Raw genomic sequence first — 19,233 nt, 5'->3', positions numbered from 1 at the left:
AATCTGTAGATGCAAATGGGATACAATTACTGTGTTGTGTTTTCACTGAAAAGACAGTGATTATTTCAGGTAGAAGCTGACTTTTAAAATATAAACTGTGATATACTCATGAACAAATAATCAGGTTTTTTTTTTTTTTTTTTTTTTTACAATTTCAGCATCTACCAAAACAACATGTGAGGTGACATTTTCCTACCAGCTTAGAAAGTATTCTGTGGACATCTAAGAAATTTCAACAGTAAGTTAACAGAAGAAATTGGAGAAATGTGTCTAAAAACTTAATTTTTCTTAAAGATTTTTTTTTGATGTGAGCAATTTTTAAAGTCTATTGAATTTGTCACAATATTGCTTCTGTTTTATGTTTTGGACTTATTTTTTGGTTGCAAGGCATGTGCGATCTTAGCTCCTTGCCCAAGGATGGAATCCATGCCCTTACCTTACACTGGAAGGCTAAGTCTTAACCACTGGACCACCAAGGAAGTCCCTAAAAACTTAACTTTAAAAGACTCCATCAATTCTTTTTTTAAGTAATAAGTCTCTAAATCAAGTTTAAAGACTTTATTCAACTTCTTGCTGTATTTCAATATAGCATAATGTAAAAAAAAGATCACCATGTTTCATTATATAAAATCAGTCAATTTAGAGTTGAGTTAATCATGAACAAAAAAGATAGATAACTGTTTTCTTGCCTCTAAATCTGCTATGGTGAGATTTTAGAATAGCAGCCTTTAAACACAGCTACATATTAGAACCACCAGGGGAATATTAAAAAATGCTCAGACTCCACCCCAGACATAATGCATTAGAATCTTGATGTGGCCCTATATATAGCTTGTATTATGGTCAAACTCTGAAAGTAATTCAAAATTTACAGTTAACTGGGCACTAGGCCAATGCCCTGCTTTACTTTGGGGAAGTTCTGTATGAGAGTATAGCTTCAGTTGTGGGTTGTGTTTTGTTGTAACTGACTTTTTTTTTTTTATCGTGGTAAAACATATATAACATAAAATTTACCACTTGAATCAATTTTAAGTGTACAGCTCAGAGCATTAAGTAAATTCACATGGTTGTGGAGGTACCACCACAATCCATCTGCAGAAAATAATCAACTTCCCTGACTGTTACCCATTAAACAATAACTTCCGGTTCTCTTCTATCCCCAGCCTCCTAGCAACCACAGTTCTATTTTCTGTCTTTGTGGATTTGACTGTTCTAGGAACCTCATACCACTGGAATCATACAGTATCCTTTTGTGACTGGCTTAGTGTCTTCAAAGTTCATCCATCTTATAGCATGTGTCAGAATTTCCCTTCTTTTAAAGGCTAAGTAATATTCGATTGAATGTATATACAGCATCGTAGATGGATACTTGGATTGCTTCCACCTTTTGCTATTGTTAATCATGCTGCTTGAAAATGGGGCAATCTCATCATTTTAGCCAGAAAAGGGCCAATTTTTCCTTATTATCACGAAAACTTGTTATTTTCTTTAAAAATAACCATCCTAATGGGTGTATAGTGGTATCTCAATTTGATTTACTTTTCCCTACATGGCGTCCGGTTCCATCACTTCACGGGAAATAGATGGAGAAACAGTGGAAACAGTGTCAGACTTTATTTTTTTGGGCTCCAGACGGTGATTGCAGCCATGAAATTAAAAGACGCTTACTCCTTGGAAGTAAAGTTATGACCAACCTAGATAGCATATTCTAAAGCAGAGACATTACTTTGCCAACTAAGGTCTGTCTAGTCAAGGCTATGGTTTTTCCTGTGGTCATGTATGGATGTGAGAGTTGGACTGTGAAGAAGGCTGAGCGCCAAAGAATTGATGCTTTTGAACTGTGGTGTTGGAGAAGACTCTTGAGAGCCCCTTGGACTGCAAGGAGATCCAACCAGTCCATTCTGAAGGAGATCAGCTCTGGGATTTCTTTGGAAGGAATGATGCTAAAGCTGAAACTCTGGTACTTTGGCCACCTCATGCGAAGAGTTGACTTATTGGAAAAGACTCTGATGCTGGGAGGGATTGGGGGCAGGAGGAGAAGGGGACGACAGAGGATGAGACGGCTGGATGGCATCACTGACTCGATGGGCATGAGTGTGAGTGAACTCCGGGAGTTGGTGATGGACAGGGAGGCCTGGCTTGCTGCAATTCATGGGGTCGCACAGAGTCGGACACGACTGAGCGACTGAGCTGAACTGAACTGAACATGATTTCTATATGATTTGTGATGTAGAGCATTTTTTAAGTGCTTATTAGTCATTTCTCTTTGGAGAAATGTCTATTCCAATCAGTCTATATTTCAATAAGTCCCCTAGATTTATTGGAATATAATTGACATATAAAAATGTACATATAGCACAATGTTTTAAAACATGTACACATTGTGAAATGATTACCATAATCAAGCTAATTGACATACCATCATTTCTCATAGTGCTCATTGTATGTATGTTAGTGAGAACACTGGAAGTTTATTCTCAGCAAATTTCAAGTAGAGATCTTCCTTGACTTACAATGAAGTTAAGTCCTGATGGTGAGTAGAATATTAGTATAAGCAGTATTTACAGTATACGTCAGTATCTCTTAAAGAGCTATATATATAACAATACACATATTCTCTTGGTTTAGTCATTTGTCATAATCCACAGGCTTAGTCACAGAATTAGCCCAGGCAATTTTGGAAAACTCCAGTCGTGATCGATAAAAGTTATCTAGGCAGGAAGGTAACAAGAAGGCTTGACAGTAGGTACCAGACACAGGGGCTTCCTGTAAAGAATGACTCAACAGGCAAAGAATCTGCTTCCAATGCAGGAGACACAGGAGATGTTAGTTCGATCCCTGGGTCAGGAAGATTCCCTGAAGAAGAAAATGGCAACCCACTCCAGGATTCCTGCCTGAAAAGTCCCATGGACATAGGAGCTTGGCCTGGTGGGCTACAGCCCAAAGGGTCACAAAGAGTCAGAGATGAGCAGCTAAGCATGCACCGACATTAAGTACAAATACTTACATTTTCCCAGGGACCTTCCAGAGAATGATCTCATTTAATGGAAGGTTATAATAGTGAGGATTTCAGGTCCTATGTCAAGCCAGAAGTGCAAAAATTTAGGGGCAAATGGGCTTGTCTCTCAAGTCACACTATCTAGTAGGTGATTGCTAGTTTTGATTTTATCAGTAATTAGTCCCAAATCTGAACAACCAATGTCTTCCAGGAAGTTAGACTACTTATTTCTTTATGAGGTACTTTGAATTGAAGAGTTCATTGGGCTGACGTAAGGCCAGTGAATTGGCAGGTGAGTAGAATTCTGCTTTACATTCAAGCCCCATTTTCTTTGACTAATCTCCCCACCCTCCCTGTTCTCTCCACCCCATTTCTCACTTGTTCTCACATCTGCTGGAACTGTTTTCAGAATTTATTTTTCTGTTAACTAATTTTGACATAACTGGCAGGTTGACTCGTGAACAGTTAAATTAATCATGGGTTAAAAGTTTGTCATTATGGTAGCACATTAGAGCTATCATAACTCCAATGTTGTCTTTGCATGAATTTTCCTTCCTTGTTCTCAGCTGAACATCTCATTTTCAATTTAAATGAGAGGTTCCTGAATCTGTCTTTTCTGTCTTGTTCACTGTTCTGGTTTAATTCACTATCTTCATTGCTAAGCTAATTGGAGTTGGAATGTTATCTCCTCTGTTTTAGAAGAGCTAGAAAGTGGCTAGACTATGATTCAGAATTAAATAAGATAGTTTCTGTATCTATTTTACAGTAAACATGATTATAATGTTTTGGGCATATTAAGTGTTCTGTTTCTAGGGGGTGTTAGGTTCAGAGCTTAAAGGAGCTCAGGTGTGATTTGTTAAGACCAACCTATAATAATTTGTCACACTGAAGAACTTCTTAGTAGTGAATTGGAAGCTATCCTCTTCTTTGGGAATAAAACAAATTGAGAGGACTTCCCTGGTGGTCCACTGGTTAAGAATCTGCTTTTCAATACAAGGCATGCAGGTTCGATCCTCGGTTGGGGAACTAAGATCCCACATGCTGCAGGGCAACTAAAGGCCTTCGACTGGAGAGCTAGTGCACCACAGTGAAGATCCAGCGCAGCCAAAACCCCAAAAACCCCCACCCCACAAAGCAAGCAAACAAAAGCAAACTGGAAGTCTGATGGACATATGAGATGAAATACATAAAATGGACATGTAAGTGGGACTTACGTTTATTCATCTTTGAATGCCTAGTATGTAAGTACTCACGAAATATTTGGCTGATTTAAAGGTGTTTCCCTTGTTTTGCCTCCCTTTATTTATCAGTCACCTACATAAACGGCATGATTTACGAGATACTGAAAGGTTCACTTGCTTTCCAGTTTTTGCCATGCTAGTTTGACATGGTATCTGAAATCTTTATCATAATAATCATTCCCTGGAAGGTTTCTGAGAATATGCAAATATTAGCATTTTCTGTTAGTACTTTCTGCCATTTACCTCCCTAGTAAAATTGCTCACTATTATTGATACTACTCTCACTTTGCCTATTCAGACCATTCATATCTCCTTCCAAAGAACTTTCTATAGCACAATATTTAACCAGATGGTGATTGTCTCTACTTCTGGTATGGTCCCATTTAACCTTGAAGTAAGATTTAGTTATTTTTCACGTTTCCTCAAAGATGAAGCTAATCAGGGTCTTATTTTAAGGGGTCTTCCAAGATTGTTTCTTTTCAGGTTCTTTTCTAATAGACCCACTTGATACTTCGGCTTGTACCTCATTGATTGGAACTTAGCTACAGGCCGTACCTATCTACGAGGAAGTCTGGGAAACATGGTCTGTATTTCAGGCAGCAATGTACTTGACTATAGATTGGATCTCTACCAAAGAAGAAGGTGTGAATAACTATTTGCAGGTAGCCAACTGTCCTTGCCCTGTGACTCCATACTGTCTTTCGGGTATTCCTTCTCACGTGGCCTGTCTGGGAGGTGTACTACTTGGGATGGCCGGATGAGCAGAAAAGCATATGACACGTGTAACTCTTCAGCTGCCACATGGAAACCACAAGTCAGCTGATGTCTCAGCCTTTCCGTGTGCTCTGCTTCCGTCACAGGGAATTTTCCTGTCCTGTTCCTTCCTGCTTGCCATATCAAGGGCCCTGCCATCGCTGCAGATACCCTTGATGCTTGTTTCCTCCCTGTTTCCCAGCCTTACATCCTGCTTCTTCCTCTTCAAGGGTATGTTTTGTTTTGCCACCATTGGCTTGCCCTCAGCTTTCTCTTTTATACTTCCCACAGTTACTTTGAAATTAGCACCTCCAAAATAATTTTAGTCTTAGTGGTGGGGGTTGGTGATGGGAGAGAGTAGGCAGGCGTGTATGTGGGGACGTTATTAGGTCTTCTTCCAGGCTTACCTCCTCCGCCATACCTGTCATGATTGTTGTTCTTCTGTAAGAGACTCTCTTTAGTCACAGAACTTGGCTTGAATTCTGCCTAACAGCAATGCCAAGCATTACCTTAATTATTGTTAGTTACAACTGAATGAGTGAATATTCCCCCATTTACTTTCTAGCATGAGGTCTCTATTTCAGATGGTTGGGGCTTTTAACATTCCCTTCCCTCTCACGTCCCAAGCTCAAAATCAGTAGTTTGTGGAATCTTTTCCACTTTTGCCATTTTGTTCTCTTCCTACTTCCCCACTTATCTGTGTCCATTCTTTCAATCAGTATTTTACCTGATTCTCAAATAGTAGCTCAGTAGCAACTAGGCACTTTATGCTGTCTTCCCTAACTCTTCAGTTGAGTCACTCAGTCGTGTCCAACTCTTTACGACCCCATGGACTGCAGCATGCCGGGTTTCCCTGTCCTTCACCATCTCGTGGAGCTTGCTCAAACTCATGTCCATCGGTGATATCACCCAACCATCTAATCCTCTGTCGTCCCCTTCTCCTCCTGCCTTCAATCTTTCCCAGCATCAGGGCCTTTTCCAGTGTGTCAGTTCTACCCATCAAGTGGCCAAAGTCTTGGAGTTTCAGCTTCAGCATCAATCCTTCCAATAAATATTCAGGACTGATCTCCTTTAGGATTGGTGGTTGGATCTCCTTGCAGTCCAAGGGACTCTCAAGAGTCTTCTCCAACACCACAGTTCAAAAGCATCAATTCTTCATTGCTCAGCTTTCTTTATAGTCCAACTCTCACATCCATACATGACCACTGGAAAAACCATAGCTTTGACTAGACAGAACTTTGCTGGCAAAGTAATGTCTCTGATGCTTAATATGCTGCTTAACATAGCTCCTCTTCCAAGGAGCAAGTGTCTTTTAATTTCATGGCTGCAGTCACCATCTTCAGTGATTTTGGACCCCCCCAAAATGATCTCTTTCATACTAGAATACTTTGAACATTGGTAGTTTGTATTACACACTCAAACAGTTGACTGTGTTGTGTCATTTATCTAGTTATTTCATGAGAATAATAGCTTCTCAGTAGCACTGTAAGATTTTAGAGAGGAGGAACTATGTGACTGATCAACCTTCTACCTACCCCGCTACCTTTCTTTATCTATCATCTATCTGTCTATCTATCTTCTATCTGTCTGTCTATATTCTACTTAATATTTAGGGCAATATAGGAAAGATAGTTGTCATTATATAAGCATCACCTTGACAAATAAAACAGAGTGAAGATAACCTATAAAGAAGAGATACTACACTTTAATGAATCATCGTGTTCATGCTCAGTTGCTCAGTCATGTCCGACTCTTTGTGACCCCATGGACTGTAGACTTCCAGGCTCCCCTGTCCATGGGATTTTCCAAGCAAGAATACTGGAGTGGGTTGCTATTTCCTACTCCGGGGAACCTTCCTGACCCTAGGGGATCAAACCCACTTCTCCGGCATCTCCTGCGTTGGCAAGTGGATCCTTTACCGTTGAGCCTCCTGGGAAGCCCAGTGAGCATATAGAAGGGCTATAATCCTGGCGATGAGATCACCTTCAGTCATCGTGATGACACAGCAAGGGCGGTATGAGCAGCAGTAGAGGGGCATGGCAGCTGTTGTGAAAGCTGCACCTGCTCTTCGTCACGTCACTGTGGTATAGTGGGGAGGCCGTGGTGCTGGTGCTACAGCAGCAGCAAGAGAGCCATCATGGCCTCTCACGAGGAAACACAAGCCGCTAGAGGCTCTGCCTGGCCAGTGGAGGAGATCAGAGGCACTTAAGGACCCTGTACCTTTATCTGTGATGAGACACTCTGAAATCCCCTTCATTGGCTCAGAATTTCCAGAATGTTCCAGAATAATTGAGAAGGAATAAGACTGATTCACCATTGCCTAATAACAACAATAATCCTGATGATGAGAATAGCTAGCACACTCTGCTAATGGTGTGCTAGATGCTGTTCTAAGGGCTTCACATACACATTAACTCAGACCTACCACCAACCATTACCGAAACCCCCAAAGCACTTATTGGCCCTTGCTGGCCTCTTGAGACTGGGAGGGTGCTGAAGAGTGTGTGGGGAGCAGAGAGGAGCTGAGAACTGTCTTGGAGAGCAAGCCTGTAGATTAGGTCTTTTTTCTTCTGAATCTACTCTTTCTGCTAAATTTTGAAAATTGCTAAGCAAACCAGTTTTTTTTTTTTTTTGTTGTTGTTCAATAGTTTTCTCTCTATTCTAAATTAGGAAGTAATTTTCATTTGGAAATGCATTTTGGGGTTGCCCTGGAGAGCAAAGGATAACAGAGTAGTGGTGGGCAGTTATGACTCATAGGATGCATGATCTGTGCATCATTGATTTCCAGAAGAGCAACAGGGTTAGACGAGGAACATAACAGGGAGCTGACAGATTGCATTTCTAGGACTATAGGTAGAGTCTTCAATAGTAGCTGACCATTTCTGCTTCTATTTCTATCTTAGAAAAAACTGTTTATTAAGGGAAGGTTTCTCCACAGGCCACTGGGCAATTATCCATTGCTATCTGGTAAAGCACGACACTTAGTGTACTTTGGGGAGCAAAGCAGTTTTTGTATTTCACTATTTTGACACAATATAAAGCATTATCTTCCTGGTATTTGACAGTCAAAGAAATAGTCAAAAACCTTATTCTTCATCCAAGTAATTAAAACCAGAGTTGATATTAAAGGAAAGCCAGTTATATTCTGCAGAAAATTAGTTGAAGAAATTGAATGTATTCTTATTTCTACTATTTTAAGTATTTATTGATCTTTCCTGGTAGCTCATTAGTAAAGAAATTGCCTGCCAATGTAGGAGAGGCAAGGGATGCAGGTTCGATTGCTTGGTTGGAAGATCTCCTGGAGAAGGAAATAACAACCCACTCCAATATTCTTTCCTGGAAATCCCACGTACAGAGAAACCTGGCAGGCTATAGTTCACATGGCTGCAAAAGAGTTAAACACGACTTAGGAACTAAACAGCAACAACAAAGTATTTATTATTGTAATCACTTTTTAATTTTTTATTGGAAGATAATTGCTTTACAACATTTCATGCAGAAATGGGCACAATAAAGGACAGAAATTGTATGGATAACAGAAGCAGAAGATATTAAGAAGAGATGGCAAGAATACACAGAAGAACTGTACAAAAAAGATCTTCATGACCCAGATAATCACGATGGTGTGATCACCCACCTAGAGCCAGACATCCTGGAATGTGAAGTCAAGTGGGCCTTAGAAAACATCACTATGAACAAAGCTAGTGGAGGTGATGGAATTCCAGCGGAGCTATTTCAAATCCTAAAAGATAATGCTATGAAAGTGCTGCATTCAATATGCCAGCAAATTTGGAAAACTCAGCAGTGGCCACAGGACTGAAAAAGGTCAGTTTTCATTCTAATCCCTAAGAAAGGCAATGCCAAAGAATGCTCAAACTCCTGCACAATTGCAGTCATCTCACACGCTAGTAAAGTAGTGCTCAAAATTCTCCAAGCCAGGCTTCAACAGTACGTGAACTTCCAGATGTTCAAGCTGGTTTTAGAAAAGGCAGAGGAATTGCCAACATCTGCTGGATCATTGAAAAAGCAAGAGAGTTCCACAAAAACATCTATTTCTGCTTTATTGACTATGCCAAAGCCTTTGACTATGTGGATCACAATAAACTGTGGAAAATTCTTCAAGAAATGGGAATACCAGACCACCTGACCTGCCTCTTGAGAAATCTGTATGCAGGTCAGGAAGCAACAGTTAGAACTGGACATGGAACAACAGACTGGTTCCAAAAAGGAAAAGGAGTATGTCAAGGCTGTATATTGTCACCTTGCTTATTTAACTTCTATGCAGAGTACATCATGAGAAACGCTGGGCTGGAAGAAGCACAAGCTGGAATCAAGATTGCTGGGAGAAATATCAATAACCTCAGATATGCAGATGACACTAACCTTATGGCAGAAAGTGAAGAACTAAAGAGCCTCTTGATGAAAGTGAAAGAGGAGAGTGAAAAAGTTGGCTTAAAACTCAACATTCAGAAAACTCAGATCATGGCATCTGATCCCATCCCTTCATGGCAAATAGATGAGGAAACAGTGGAAACAGTGGCAGACTTTATTTTTTGGAGCTCCAAAATCACTGCAGATGGTGGCTGCAGCCATGAAATTAAAAGATGGTTGTACCTTGGAAGAAAAGCTGTGACCAACCTAAACAGCATATTAAAAAGCAGAGACATTACTTGGCTGACAAAGATCTGTCTAGTCAAAGCTATGATTTTTCCAGTAGTCACGTATGAATGTGAGAGTTGGACTATAAAGAAAGCTGAGTGCTGAGGAACTGATGCTTTTGAACTGTGGTGTTGGAGAAGACTCGAGAGTCCCTTGGACTGCAAGGAGATCCAGCTGTCAATCCTAAAGGAAATCAGTCCTGAATATTCATTGGAAGGACTGATGCTGAAGCTGAAGCTCCAATACTTTGGCCACCTGATGCAAAGAACTGACACATTGGAAAAGACCCTGATGCTGGGAAAGATTGAAGGCAGGAGGAGAAGGGGATGACAGAAGATGAGATGGTTGGATGGCATCACCGACTTGATGATGAGTTTGAACCTGCTTTGTGAGTTGGTGATGTACAGGGAAGCCTGGTGTGCTGCAGTCCATGGGGTCGCAAAGTCAGACACGACTGAGCCCCTGAACAGGACTGAATTGCTTTACAATGTTGTGTTGGTTTCTGCTATACAACTTTGCTAGTCAGTCATGACTATATATATATCTCCTCCCTCTGGAACTTCCCTCCCACCTGATTATATTCTTGCAAGTGCCCAACACTCCATGACTTTTGGTGTATTCTTTAATCAAACTGAAAATTTTAAGTGAATGGACCAGAATTTTTTATAAAAGTAATCATTTACATTTTTTTTATGAAAAGCATCTCTTACACAAGAACCGATTTAGACAGATGCATGATAAATGGATAGACAGAGTAACATCTAAGATTTATCCTGAAAAGAAATGTTGTGTTATGTTGTCCCCATAGACAGCTTTGAAAATTTTAATTTTTAGGAAAACTTCCAGAGATGTAAAGGAAAGCAAAATTAGGCTACATGAAATAAGCATCTTTTCCTTTTTGATGATTATTATAATTTTGATGATTTTTTGATGATAATGATTATTTTTGGTTAAAATTGTTGCTGTAGTGGTTAGAGTTAATATATCTGAGATCTGAGCTTTAGATCAATATAATCTGTGTAATGGAATTTAAAATGCAAGTTTTACTGTCTTTAAAAAAGAGATTTAAGTTCTTGTTAGTTGCAAGTGGACAATTTAAAATGATTTATAAAAATTCTCTCTCTTAGTGACGTAAAAGGGAACTCTGGTGCTATAGCTACTATTTTTAGGTTCTAAAGTACTCTTTGAGAAAAATTTATTCTGAAGACATTAAATCTAGAACATGGGAAAATCAGCCTGAAAATTAGAAGTATGAGAGTGAGCATGGCATATTTTAGGAATAAGAAATACAGGAAAGTATTTCAACTTTATAAAAAAAAATAAAAGCTTGATTAAAAAAAATAAAAGCTTGATTGTGTGCTTCTTGCTACTCTGATATCCATGTAGATGGCATTTGTGCACAATATAACTTTATGTGGATAGAAAACATCCTCAAGGGTCCTCAGTTGTGTGCGTGCTGCTAAGCTGCTCGGTCGTGTCAGACTCTTAGTGACCCCATGGACTGCAGCCCTCCAGGTTCCTCTGTCCATGGAGTTCTCTAGGCAAGAATACAGGAATGGGTTGCTGGGCCCTCCTCCAGGAGATCTTTCTGATCCAGGGATCAATCTCTTACATCTCCTGCATTGGCAGGCTTGTTCTTTACCACTAGCGCCACCTGGGAAGCCCAGGGGTCCTCAGATGCTGCATTAATTTCCAACCAAATCTGGCAGACACAGCATCATGTCACAATTGTGGTACAGAATAAGATACTGCTCAGGCTCTTTTCAGTTTTGTGTTATATTCATGGTGGTTCTAAGGCCAATTATGGACCTTACTTTTATCCTGGTTGTCTGGTGGCTAACTTAATGAAGCCTTCCCTCTAGCTTTTACTAGGCCCTTACCATCTACACCTGGATCACCAAAACCCCACCTAACCAGGCCTAGACATGAAGCCAGACATGCTTCTAAAATGCAGTTCTGATCACGCCATTTATCGTTTAAAAATCATCCCCATCCAGTTTTCTGGCAGAGATGCAAGCTTGTACACATCTGTTGGATGAGTGTTGCCAATATTTATCAAGAATTTAACAAATATATCTGTCTTATGATTCAGCAGTTCTACTTCTCAGCGTCCGTCCTCAGCAGATAGTCCTAAGCAAGGTGTTTTGAATACCGAGATGTTTAATGCAGCATTATTTAAGATAATAAAAATTGGAAACAAACTTAATATACATTTACATAGTTAAGTAGGCCATGGTGAATAAGATTTTTTTCAGCAACTAAAAATACTTAATTACATTATTTTATAGCATTGAAAGATCTCCTGTAGAAGGGAATGGCATCCCACTCCAGTATTATTGCCTGGAGAATTCCGTGGACAGAAGAACCTGGTGGCTACCATCTATAGGATTGCAAAAAGCTGGACACAACTGATTAACACGCTCACTTTTATAGCCTGGGACAGTGCTTATGCAATAATGTTTACTAAACATCTTAAAATACAAAACTGTATCAAAATCCAAAACCATAAAATATAGAAAAAGAGTTGAAACCTTCTCTTTCCTCTTCTCATTTCTGCATACCCTGCCCCCATCCCAACCATCCAGGGTGGAGTAGGGAAGGATAATAAACCTCATGTTGCCTTTTACTACTGACAAACCTAGTCTTGGAGATAGATGCCCTACCTAAGACAACGATTTGATATAATAGAAAAGCAAGTGATTTCAACGCCTTGCTATTTCTTTGTGGAGCCAGATGTGGCCATCTCAGATGCTTGAAAAAGATGCAGAAATTACAAACCTGGGAAGGATTTGTGAGCAGGAAGACAGGAAGCAGTTGTGGGGTGGTGAGGTTGTTTTGTGTGATAAGGTAAACAGTATCTTCAGTATATGTAAGGCCCATGTTAACTCACATCTAGGAAACTGTTTCTCTATCTCCTTGGTATGAGCTGAGACTGAACTCAGAATTTTCTTTGTCTCTCTGTGTGTATACATTTGATTCAATGATTGCTTGCTGAATCTGTCAGGAAGAAAGCTGCCTGTTTTTACCTTACAATGGTAGACACCTTTCCTGGAATATTATTCTGACTTTGGGAGATTTCTCCTGAGAGAGAAATCCCATGGACTGCTTACGAGAGAACGGAGCTGAAGGCAGAGGTCTGGGTCTGCCCACAGACTGCTTTGGTAGTGATGGCTCTTTTTCCTTGAACTGTGGAGCCTCATCTCTGGTGTCTGGTTTGCATTTTTCTTTGCTCTGTGTTTCACTTCCATTACCTCCGACCTTCCAGAAAGTCTGTTATCTCTTTTAGGCTTGTGCAGTACTTTTGAAGAGAGATTAAGGAGCAGGTCAGTAAAAGGGGTTTGCCTGGTAGCTCAGCTGTAAAGAATCCGCCTGCAATGCAGGAGACCTTGGTTCGATTCCTGGGTCAGGAAGATACACCTGAGAAGGGATAGGCTACCTACTCCAGTATTCTTGGGCTTCCCTGGTGGCTCAGCTGGTAATGAATCTGCCTGCAATGTGGGGGACCTAGATTCGATCCTAGATTGGGAAGATCCCCTGGAGAAGGGAAAGGCTACCCACTCCAGTATTCTGGCCTGGAGAATTCCATGAACTGTATAGTCCATGGGATGGCAAAGAGTCAGACACAACTGAGTGACTTTCATTTTCCCAGTAAAAGCATCATGTAGCTCATTACTGTAGTAGCTCACTGACTTACTATGCATGAACTCAGCAGCACAAATAGCAACATTGTCCCAGGAAGGACTCTAGGTGTGATTCCAGGCACTGGTGGGCGGAAGAATGGGCCACGGCCAGAGCAGGGCTGGGCGTAGGGGAGTAACTACTCCTTAGGAACAGGGGGCTGCCAAATGGGTGGCTCCATGGTGTACTGAGACCATTTGCTTCTTCACCAAAGAAATGAAACAGAGGTTCTGCTCCAGGTTGCTCTGGAACAACCTAGGAGTTTTCAAAGCTACTGATACCCAGGGCCCAATTTGTAACAACTGAATCTGAACCTCTGGAGATGGGGTCTGGGCATCAAGATTTTGTAAGAGGTCCCCAGGTGATTCTGATGAGCAGCCAGGTGGAAACCACTGCCATAGAGATGGTGATGAGGAATGGGAGAGGCTGACCTGGGTAAGAAATATATATCATACAGATCTCAACAGCAATAGTGCAAAAAACTGAAGCATATTAAAAAGTCTGGGAGAAAATGCAGTCCACTTTCAAACTGGTAGTTATATTCCATAAAGTCTGGAAACACTGAATTAGTGAATACTGAATCACTGTTGCTAGGAGAAATACGTTCCTGCATATACATCTCTCACATACATCATAATCTTAAATACTAAAAACAAATCGTCGTCGTAGAAAACCATGAGGTTCAGAGGTGTTAAGTGACTTGCCTGAGACCCTCCCATCACAGGTACCGGAGTTGAGATTCAAACCGCGTCCAGGTGATCGCAGAACCAGAGCTTCTTTCGCTACACCACACTGCCCCCTACTGGCTCCATCCTCTGGTCTTCTTTGCAGGAGAGATGAAATAGAAGGCAAAGAGTGACCTTCCTGATCTGGAAACCAGTGCAGCTCCAGTAGACTGCTCAACATTTTTCACTCTATATCATACCCACAAGTATTGATTTTGGAGTTCCAAATAAATTTTAGAGAGTAGGTGCATTTGCAAATTTAGAATCCACTAATAATGAACATCAATTGTAAATAATCATATCACTGGCAATTATGTTTGGACATAACTAATTGACTTTTTCTTTCTCATTTTTCTATTTTTCTAATATCCCTTTAATGTGTATGTATAAATTTTATAAGAAAAATGTAAAAAAGACAAGCTAAACAGGTTCCCCACTGCATTTGTCTATAGCTCTTTTTCTTCCCAAAGTGTGGCTTTGACATAGTTACATCAGAATCACTTTAACTGGTAGCTGAAAAAGTTTAATACTGTCCCATCCCTTCCAAAAGTACTAACCTAGAATCTCAAATGAACCCAAGAAAATCTGCATTTGGCAAATTCCCCCCAATTATCCTTATGCATGCTGTGTGAAAAACATTTGCTATTGCAGTCTCTAAAGAGTGAGGATGAAATAACGGTATTTCAGGTAAAGTGACTGAAAAAATTTACCTGTCACAAACCTTTGCTAAAAGAACTACTTAAGGATATACTTTGTTTTAAGAAAAGAATTAAAACTAAAAGGAAGGATTGGGATGCAAGAGGTAATGGTGAGCAAAATGATTGGTAAACATATGGTAAACCTGAACAATTACATATAGCAAATGAACAACAACGAAAAAAAAACTAATAAAAGGGGAGGAAAATGAAAATGAGGTAAAATTAAATTAAAAGACAGCTGTAACAAGGAGAGTGAAAAAGTTGGCTTAAAGCTCAACATTCAGAAAACTAAGATCATGGCATCCGGTCCCATCACTTCATGGGAAATAGATGGGGAAACCATGGAAACAGTGTCAGACCTTATATTTTGGGGCTCCAAAATCACTGCAGATGGTGATTGCAGCCATGAAATTAAAAGACACTTACTCCTTGGAAGGAAAGTTATGACCAACCTAGATAGTATATTCAAAAGCAGAAACATTACTTTGCCAACAAAGGTCCTTCTAGTCAAGGCTATGGTTTTTCCAGTGGTCATATATGTATGTGAGAGTTGGACTGTGAAGAAAGCTGAGCACCGAAGAATTGATGCTTTTGAACTGTGGTGTTGGAGAAGACTCTTGAGAGTCCCTTGGACTGCACGGAGATCCAACCAGTCCATTCTGAAGGAGATCAGTCCTGGGTGTTCTTTGGAAGGAATGATGCTAAAGCTGAAACTCCAGTACTTTTGGCCACCTCATGTGAAGAGTTGACTCATTGGAAAAGACTCTGATGCTGGGAGGGATTGGGGGCAGGAGGAGAAGGGGATGACAGAGGATGAGATGGCTGGATGGCATCACCGACTCGATGGATGTGAGTTTGAGTGAACTCCGGGAGTTGGTGATGGACAGGGAGGCCTGGCGTGCTGCGATTCATGGGGTCGCAAAGAGCCGGACACAACTGAACTGAACTGAAAAGAGATGGTATAAATGGTGCCAAAGCATGCTGAAATCTTTGTAGACTTTGGAAGAAGAAAGGAGACACTCTTCAAACCTTTTTTTGGAGGCACATAAGAATAACCTAAGGATAATAAAAAAATAAAAACATAAAGTATAATTTTGAAATTAGTAGGGAAAAAGGAATTAACTATGATAAGCAAATAAAGAGAAAAAGAAGAAACAAAGAAGCAAAAGTAGGAAGAAAGAGTGTTTCAAAAGAATGTGTGGGCAATGGAATAGAAGTGGAGAAGAAGCTCCACAATCAGGTACATTTGATTTTACTCTACTTACCTGCTAATGACTTAGCCTATTATAGCTCCCTGGATGTTGGCAGAAGACACAAGATTGTTGGGTAAGATACAGAGGGCATCGTTACTCACAGCCTGGTTAATAGTGTAAGCATCAGTCAGCATATCTGTTTCCGTCCCTGTGTTTCCTAAGTCCCATAGCAGTGATACACAGGGTTCAGATGCATGTTTGCGCATGTAGTGGGTTGTGTTACAGGAGAGAAACACTGAATCCATTGATGATGAACATCAACTGTAAATTGTATTATAAGCAATTGTATTTGATTTTATAGCAAGCCGTAAGGAAGTCTGTTCTTTGTCCCAGAGGAAAACGTTGCCTCATCTCCACAGGTTATAGATAACCCTGAGAAATGGTCCCGGTAAACATCAGCTAGGGCTTTGCATTCTTGGCACAGTAGACATGTAAGAACATGAGAACCTCAATGGAAGCGTAAGAGTAGAAAAGAAGTTGTATGTTGTTGTTCAGACACTCGGTCATCTCCGATTCTTTGGGGCCCCATGGACTGCAGTCCATGCCAGGCTTCCCTGTCCTTCGCAAAGTCATGGAAAGCTCCAGGGCGAAGGGACTTGTGTGGCTACTTGGGCTGCTATAGCAAAATACCATACACTAGGTGGCTAAAACCACAAACATTTATTTCTCACAGTCCTGGAAGCTGGGATGTCCAAGATCAAGGTGTCAGCCAGGTTTTTATAGCATCTTAATAAGGAACAATGAACGAAAGAGCCTAGTGGGCTAGAGTTCACGGGGTCGCAAAGAATCGGATGCGACTGAGCACAATAAAGAATAATAAACTTGTAATGACAAAACAAAGGAAAAGCACTGTGAGCTTCTAGGGGATGGCAAATTATGAAAAGATAAATAGATAAAGGAAACTAACAAACCTAGACAGAGTATTAAAAAGCAGAGACATTACTTTGCCAACTAAGGTCCGTCTAGTCAAGGTTATGGTTTTTCCTGTGGTCATGTATGGATGTGAGAGTTGGACTGTGAAGAAAACTGAGCACCGAAGAATTGATGCTTTTGAACTGTGATGTTGGAGAAGACTCTTGAGAGTCCCTTGGACTGCAGGGAGATCCAGCCAGTCCATTCTGAAGGAGATCAGCCCTGGGTGTTCTTTGGAAGGAATGATGCTAACGCTGAAACTCCAGTACTTTGGCCACCTCATGTGAAGAGTTGACTCATTGGAAAAGACTCTGATGCTGGGAGAGATTGGGGGCAGGAGGAGAAGGAGACGACAGAAGATGAGAGGGCTGGATGGCATCACCGACTCAATGAACGTGAGTTTGGGTAAACTTCGGGAGTTGGTGATGGACAGGGAGGCCTGGTGTGCTGCGATTCATGGGGTCACGAAGAGTAGGACGCAACTGAGTGACTGAACCCAGGGCTGATGGTATAAGTGGTGCTAAAGTATGTTGAAATCTTTGTAGACTTTGGAAGAAGAAAGGAGACACTGATCAAACCTTGTTTTTGGATGGCATCACGGACTCAGTGGACAAGAGTCTGAGTGAACTCTGGGTGATAGTAAAGGACAGGGAAGCCTGGCATGCTGCAGTCCATGGGGTCACAGAGAGTTGGACAACACTGAGCAACTGAACAACTACAGAAATGGACAAGTGTTTTTTAGCAGAGTTTGTGATGTAGTATTCTCTGCGCCATCTCTGGGCTGATAAGAGTCTAGTGTTGTCTCTAATGATTGAGAGTCTATCTGCCCTTTCTGGTAGAGAGGGGAAGACAGGAAGTTTTTCTTGCGTCTGATTGTGGTTGGTTTTTTATATCTTTAGTTATAGAAAACTTTTCTGGTAGGTTATGACCTTTTCCACTGATGGTTGTTCTGAAAATAGTTGCAATTTTGGTGTACTCCGCTATCTTATCTCTAAGTGCAGACCTTTCATTGTGTTGGTGAAAACTTGTTTGGGTTTCCCCATAAGATAGTACAGAAAACCCAGAATGAATTTTTTGGCCAGCTCAATAAAATAGACTTAGTCTGTTTATATCCCATGCCAATATTTCCTCTTTGAGGAGAGATACCTCTAAGAGCTCTTTGTGAATGAAGAAAATTAGCCCTTTGTTACAGGTGCTGTAAATATTTTCCTGAATTGTTCCTCCTCCTTTTTTATTGAGTTATAGTTGATAAACAATAATATATAGGTTGCAGATGAACAAAACAGTGATTCAGAATTTCTTTTTTTGGCTGTGCCTTGCAGCATATGGAACTTCCCCAACTAGGGATCAAACCCGCAACGGAAGCACAGAGTCTTAACCATTGGACCACCAGGGAAGTCCCAGTGATCCACATTTTTTAAAGGTTGTATTTCATTATAAAATACTGGTTGTATTCTCTGTCTTTTGCAATATGTCCTTGTGAAGGTGAAAAGTGAAAATGAAAGTGACTCAGTAATGTGTGACTTTGCAATCCTGTGGACTATACAGTCCATTGAATTCTCCAAGCCAGAATACTGGAGTGGGTAGTTGTTCCCTTTGCCAGGTTGATCTTCCCAACCCAAGGATCAAACCCAGGTCTCCTGCATTGCAGGCGGATTTCTTTTTACCAGCTGAGCTATCAGGGAAGCCTATATGTCCTCGTAGCTTATTTATTTTGTACATAGTAGCTTGTACCTCTTAATCCCAAACCTCTATCTTGTCCTTCCACCCTTCCCTTTCCCCACAGAGTTGCTCTTTGTTTGTTGAATTGTTTGTGGCCTTGGAGAAATGTTTAATTTCTTCTTCATTTTTTATTTTAATGTAGTCAAATGTTCCATCAGATATTCAGTTCAGTTCAGTTCAGTCACTCAGTCCTGTCCGACTCTTTGCGACCCCATGAATCGCAGCACACCAGGCCTCCCTGTCCATCACCAACTCCCGGAGTTCACTCAGATTCATGTTCATTGAGTCAGTGATGCCATCCAGCCATCTCATCCTCTGTTGTCCCCTTCTCCTGCCCCCAATCCCTTCCAGCATCAGAGTCTTTTCCAATGAGTCAGCTCTTCGCATGAGGTGGCCAAAGTACTGGAGCTTCAGCTTTGGCATCATTCCTTCCAAAGAAATCCCTAGGGCTGATCTCCTTCAGAATGGACTGGTTGGCTCTCCTTGCAGTCCAAGGGACTCTCAAGAGTTTTCTCCAACACCACAGTTCAAAAGCATCAATTCTTGGGCGCTCAGCCTTCTTCACAGTCCAAGTCTCACATCCATACATGACCA

Source organism: Capra hircus, chromosome 2, assembly GCF_001704415.2.
Source record: "Capra hircus breed San Clemente chromosome 2, ASM170441v1, whole genome shotgun sequence".
Classification (NCBI taxonomy): domain Eukaryota; kingdom Metazoa; phylum Chordata; class Mammalia; order Artiodactyla; family Bovidae; genus Capra; species Capra hircus.
This window is presented reverse-complemented; position numbering follows the sequence as displayed.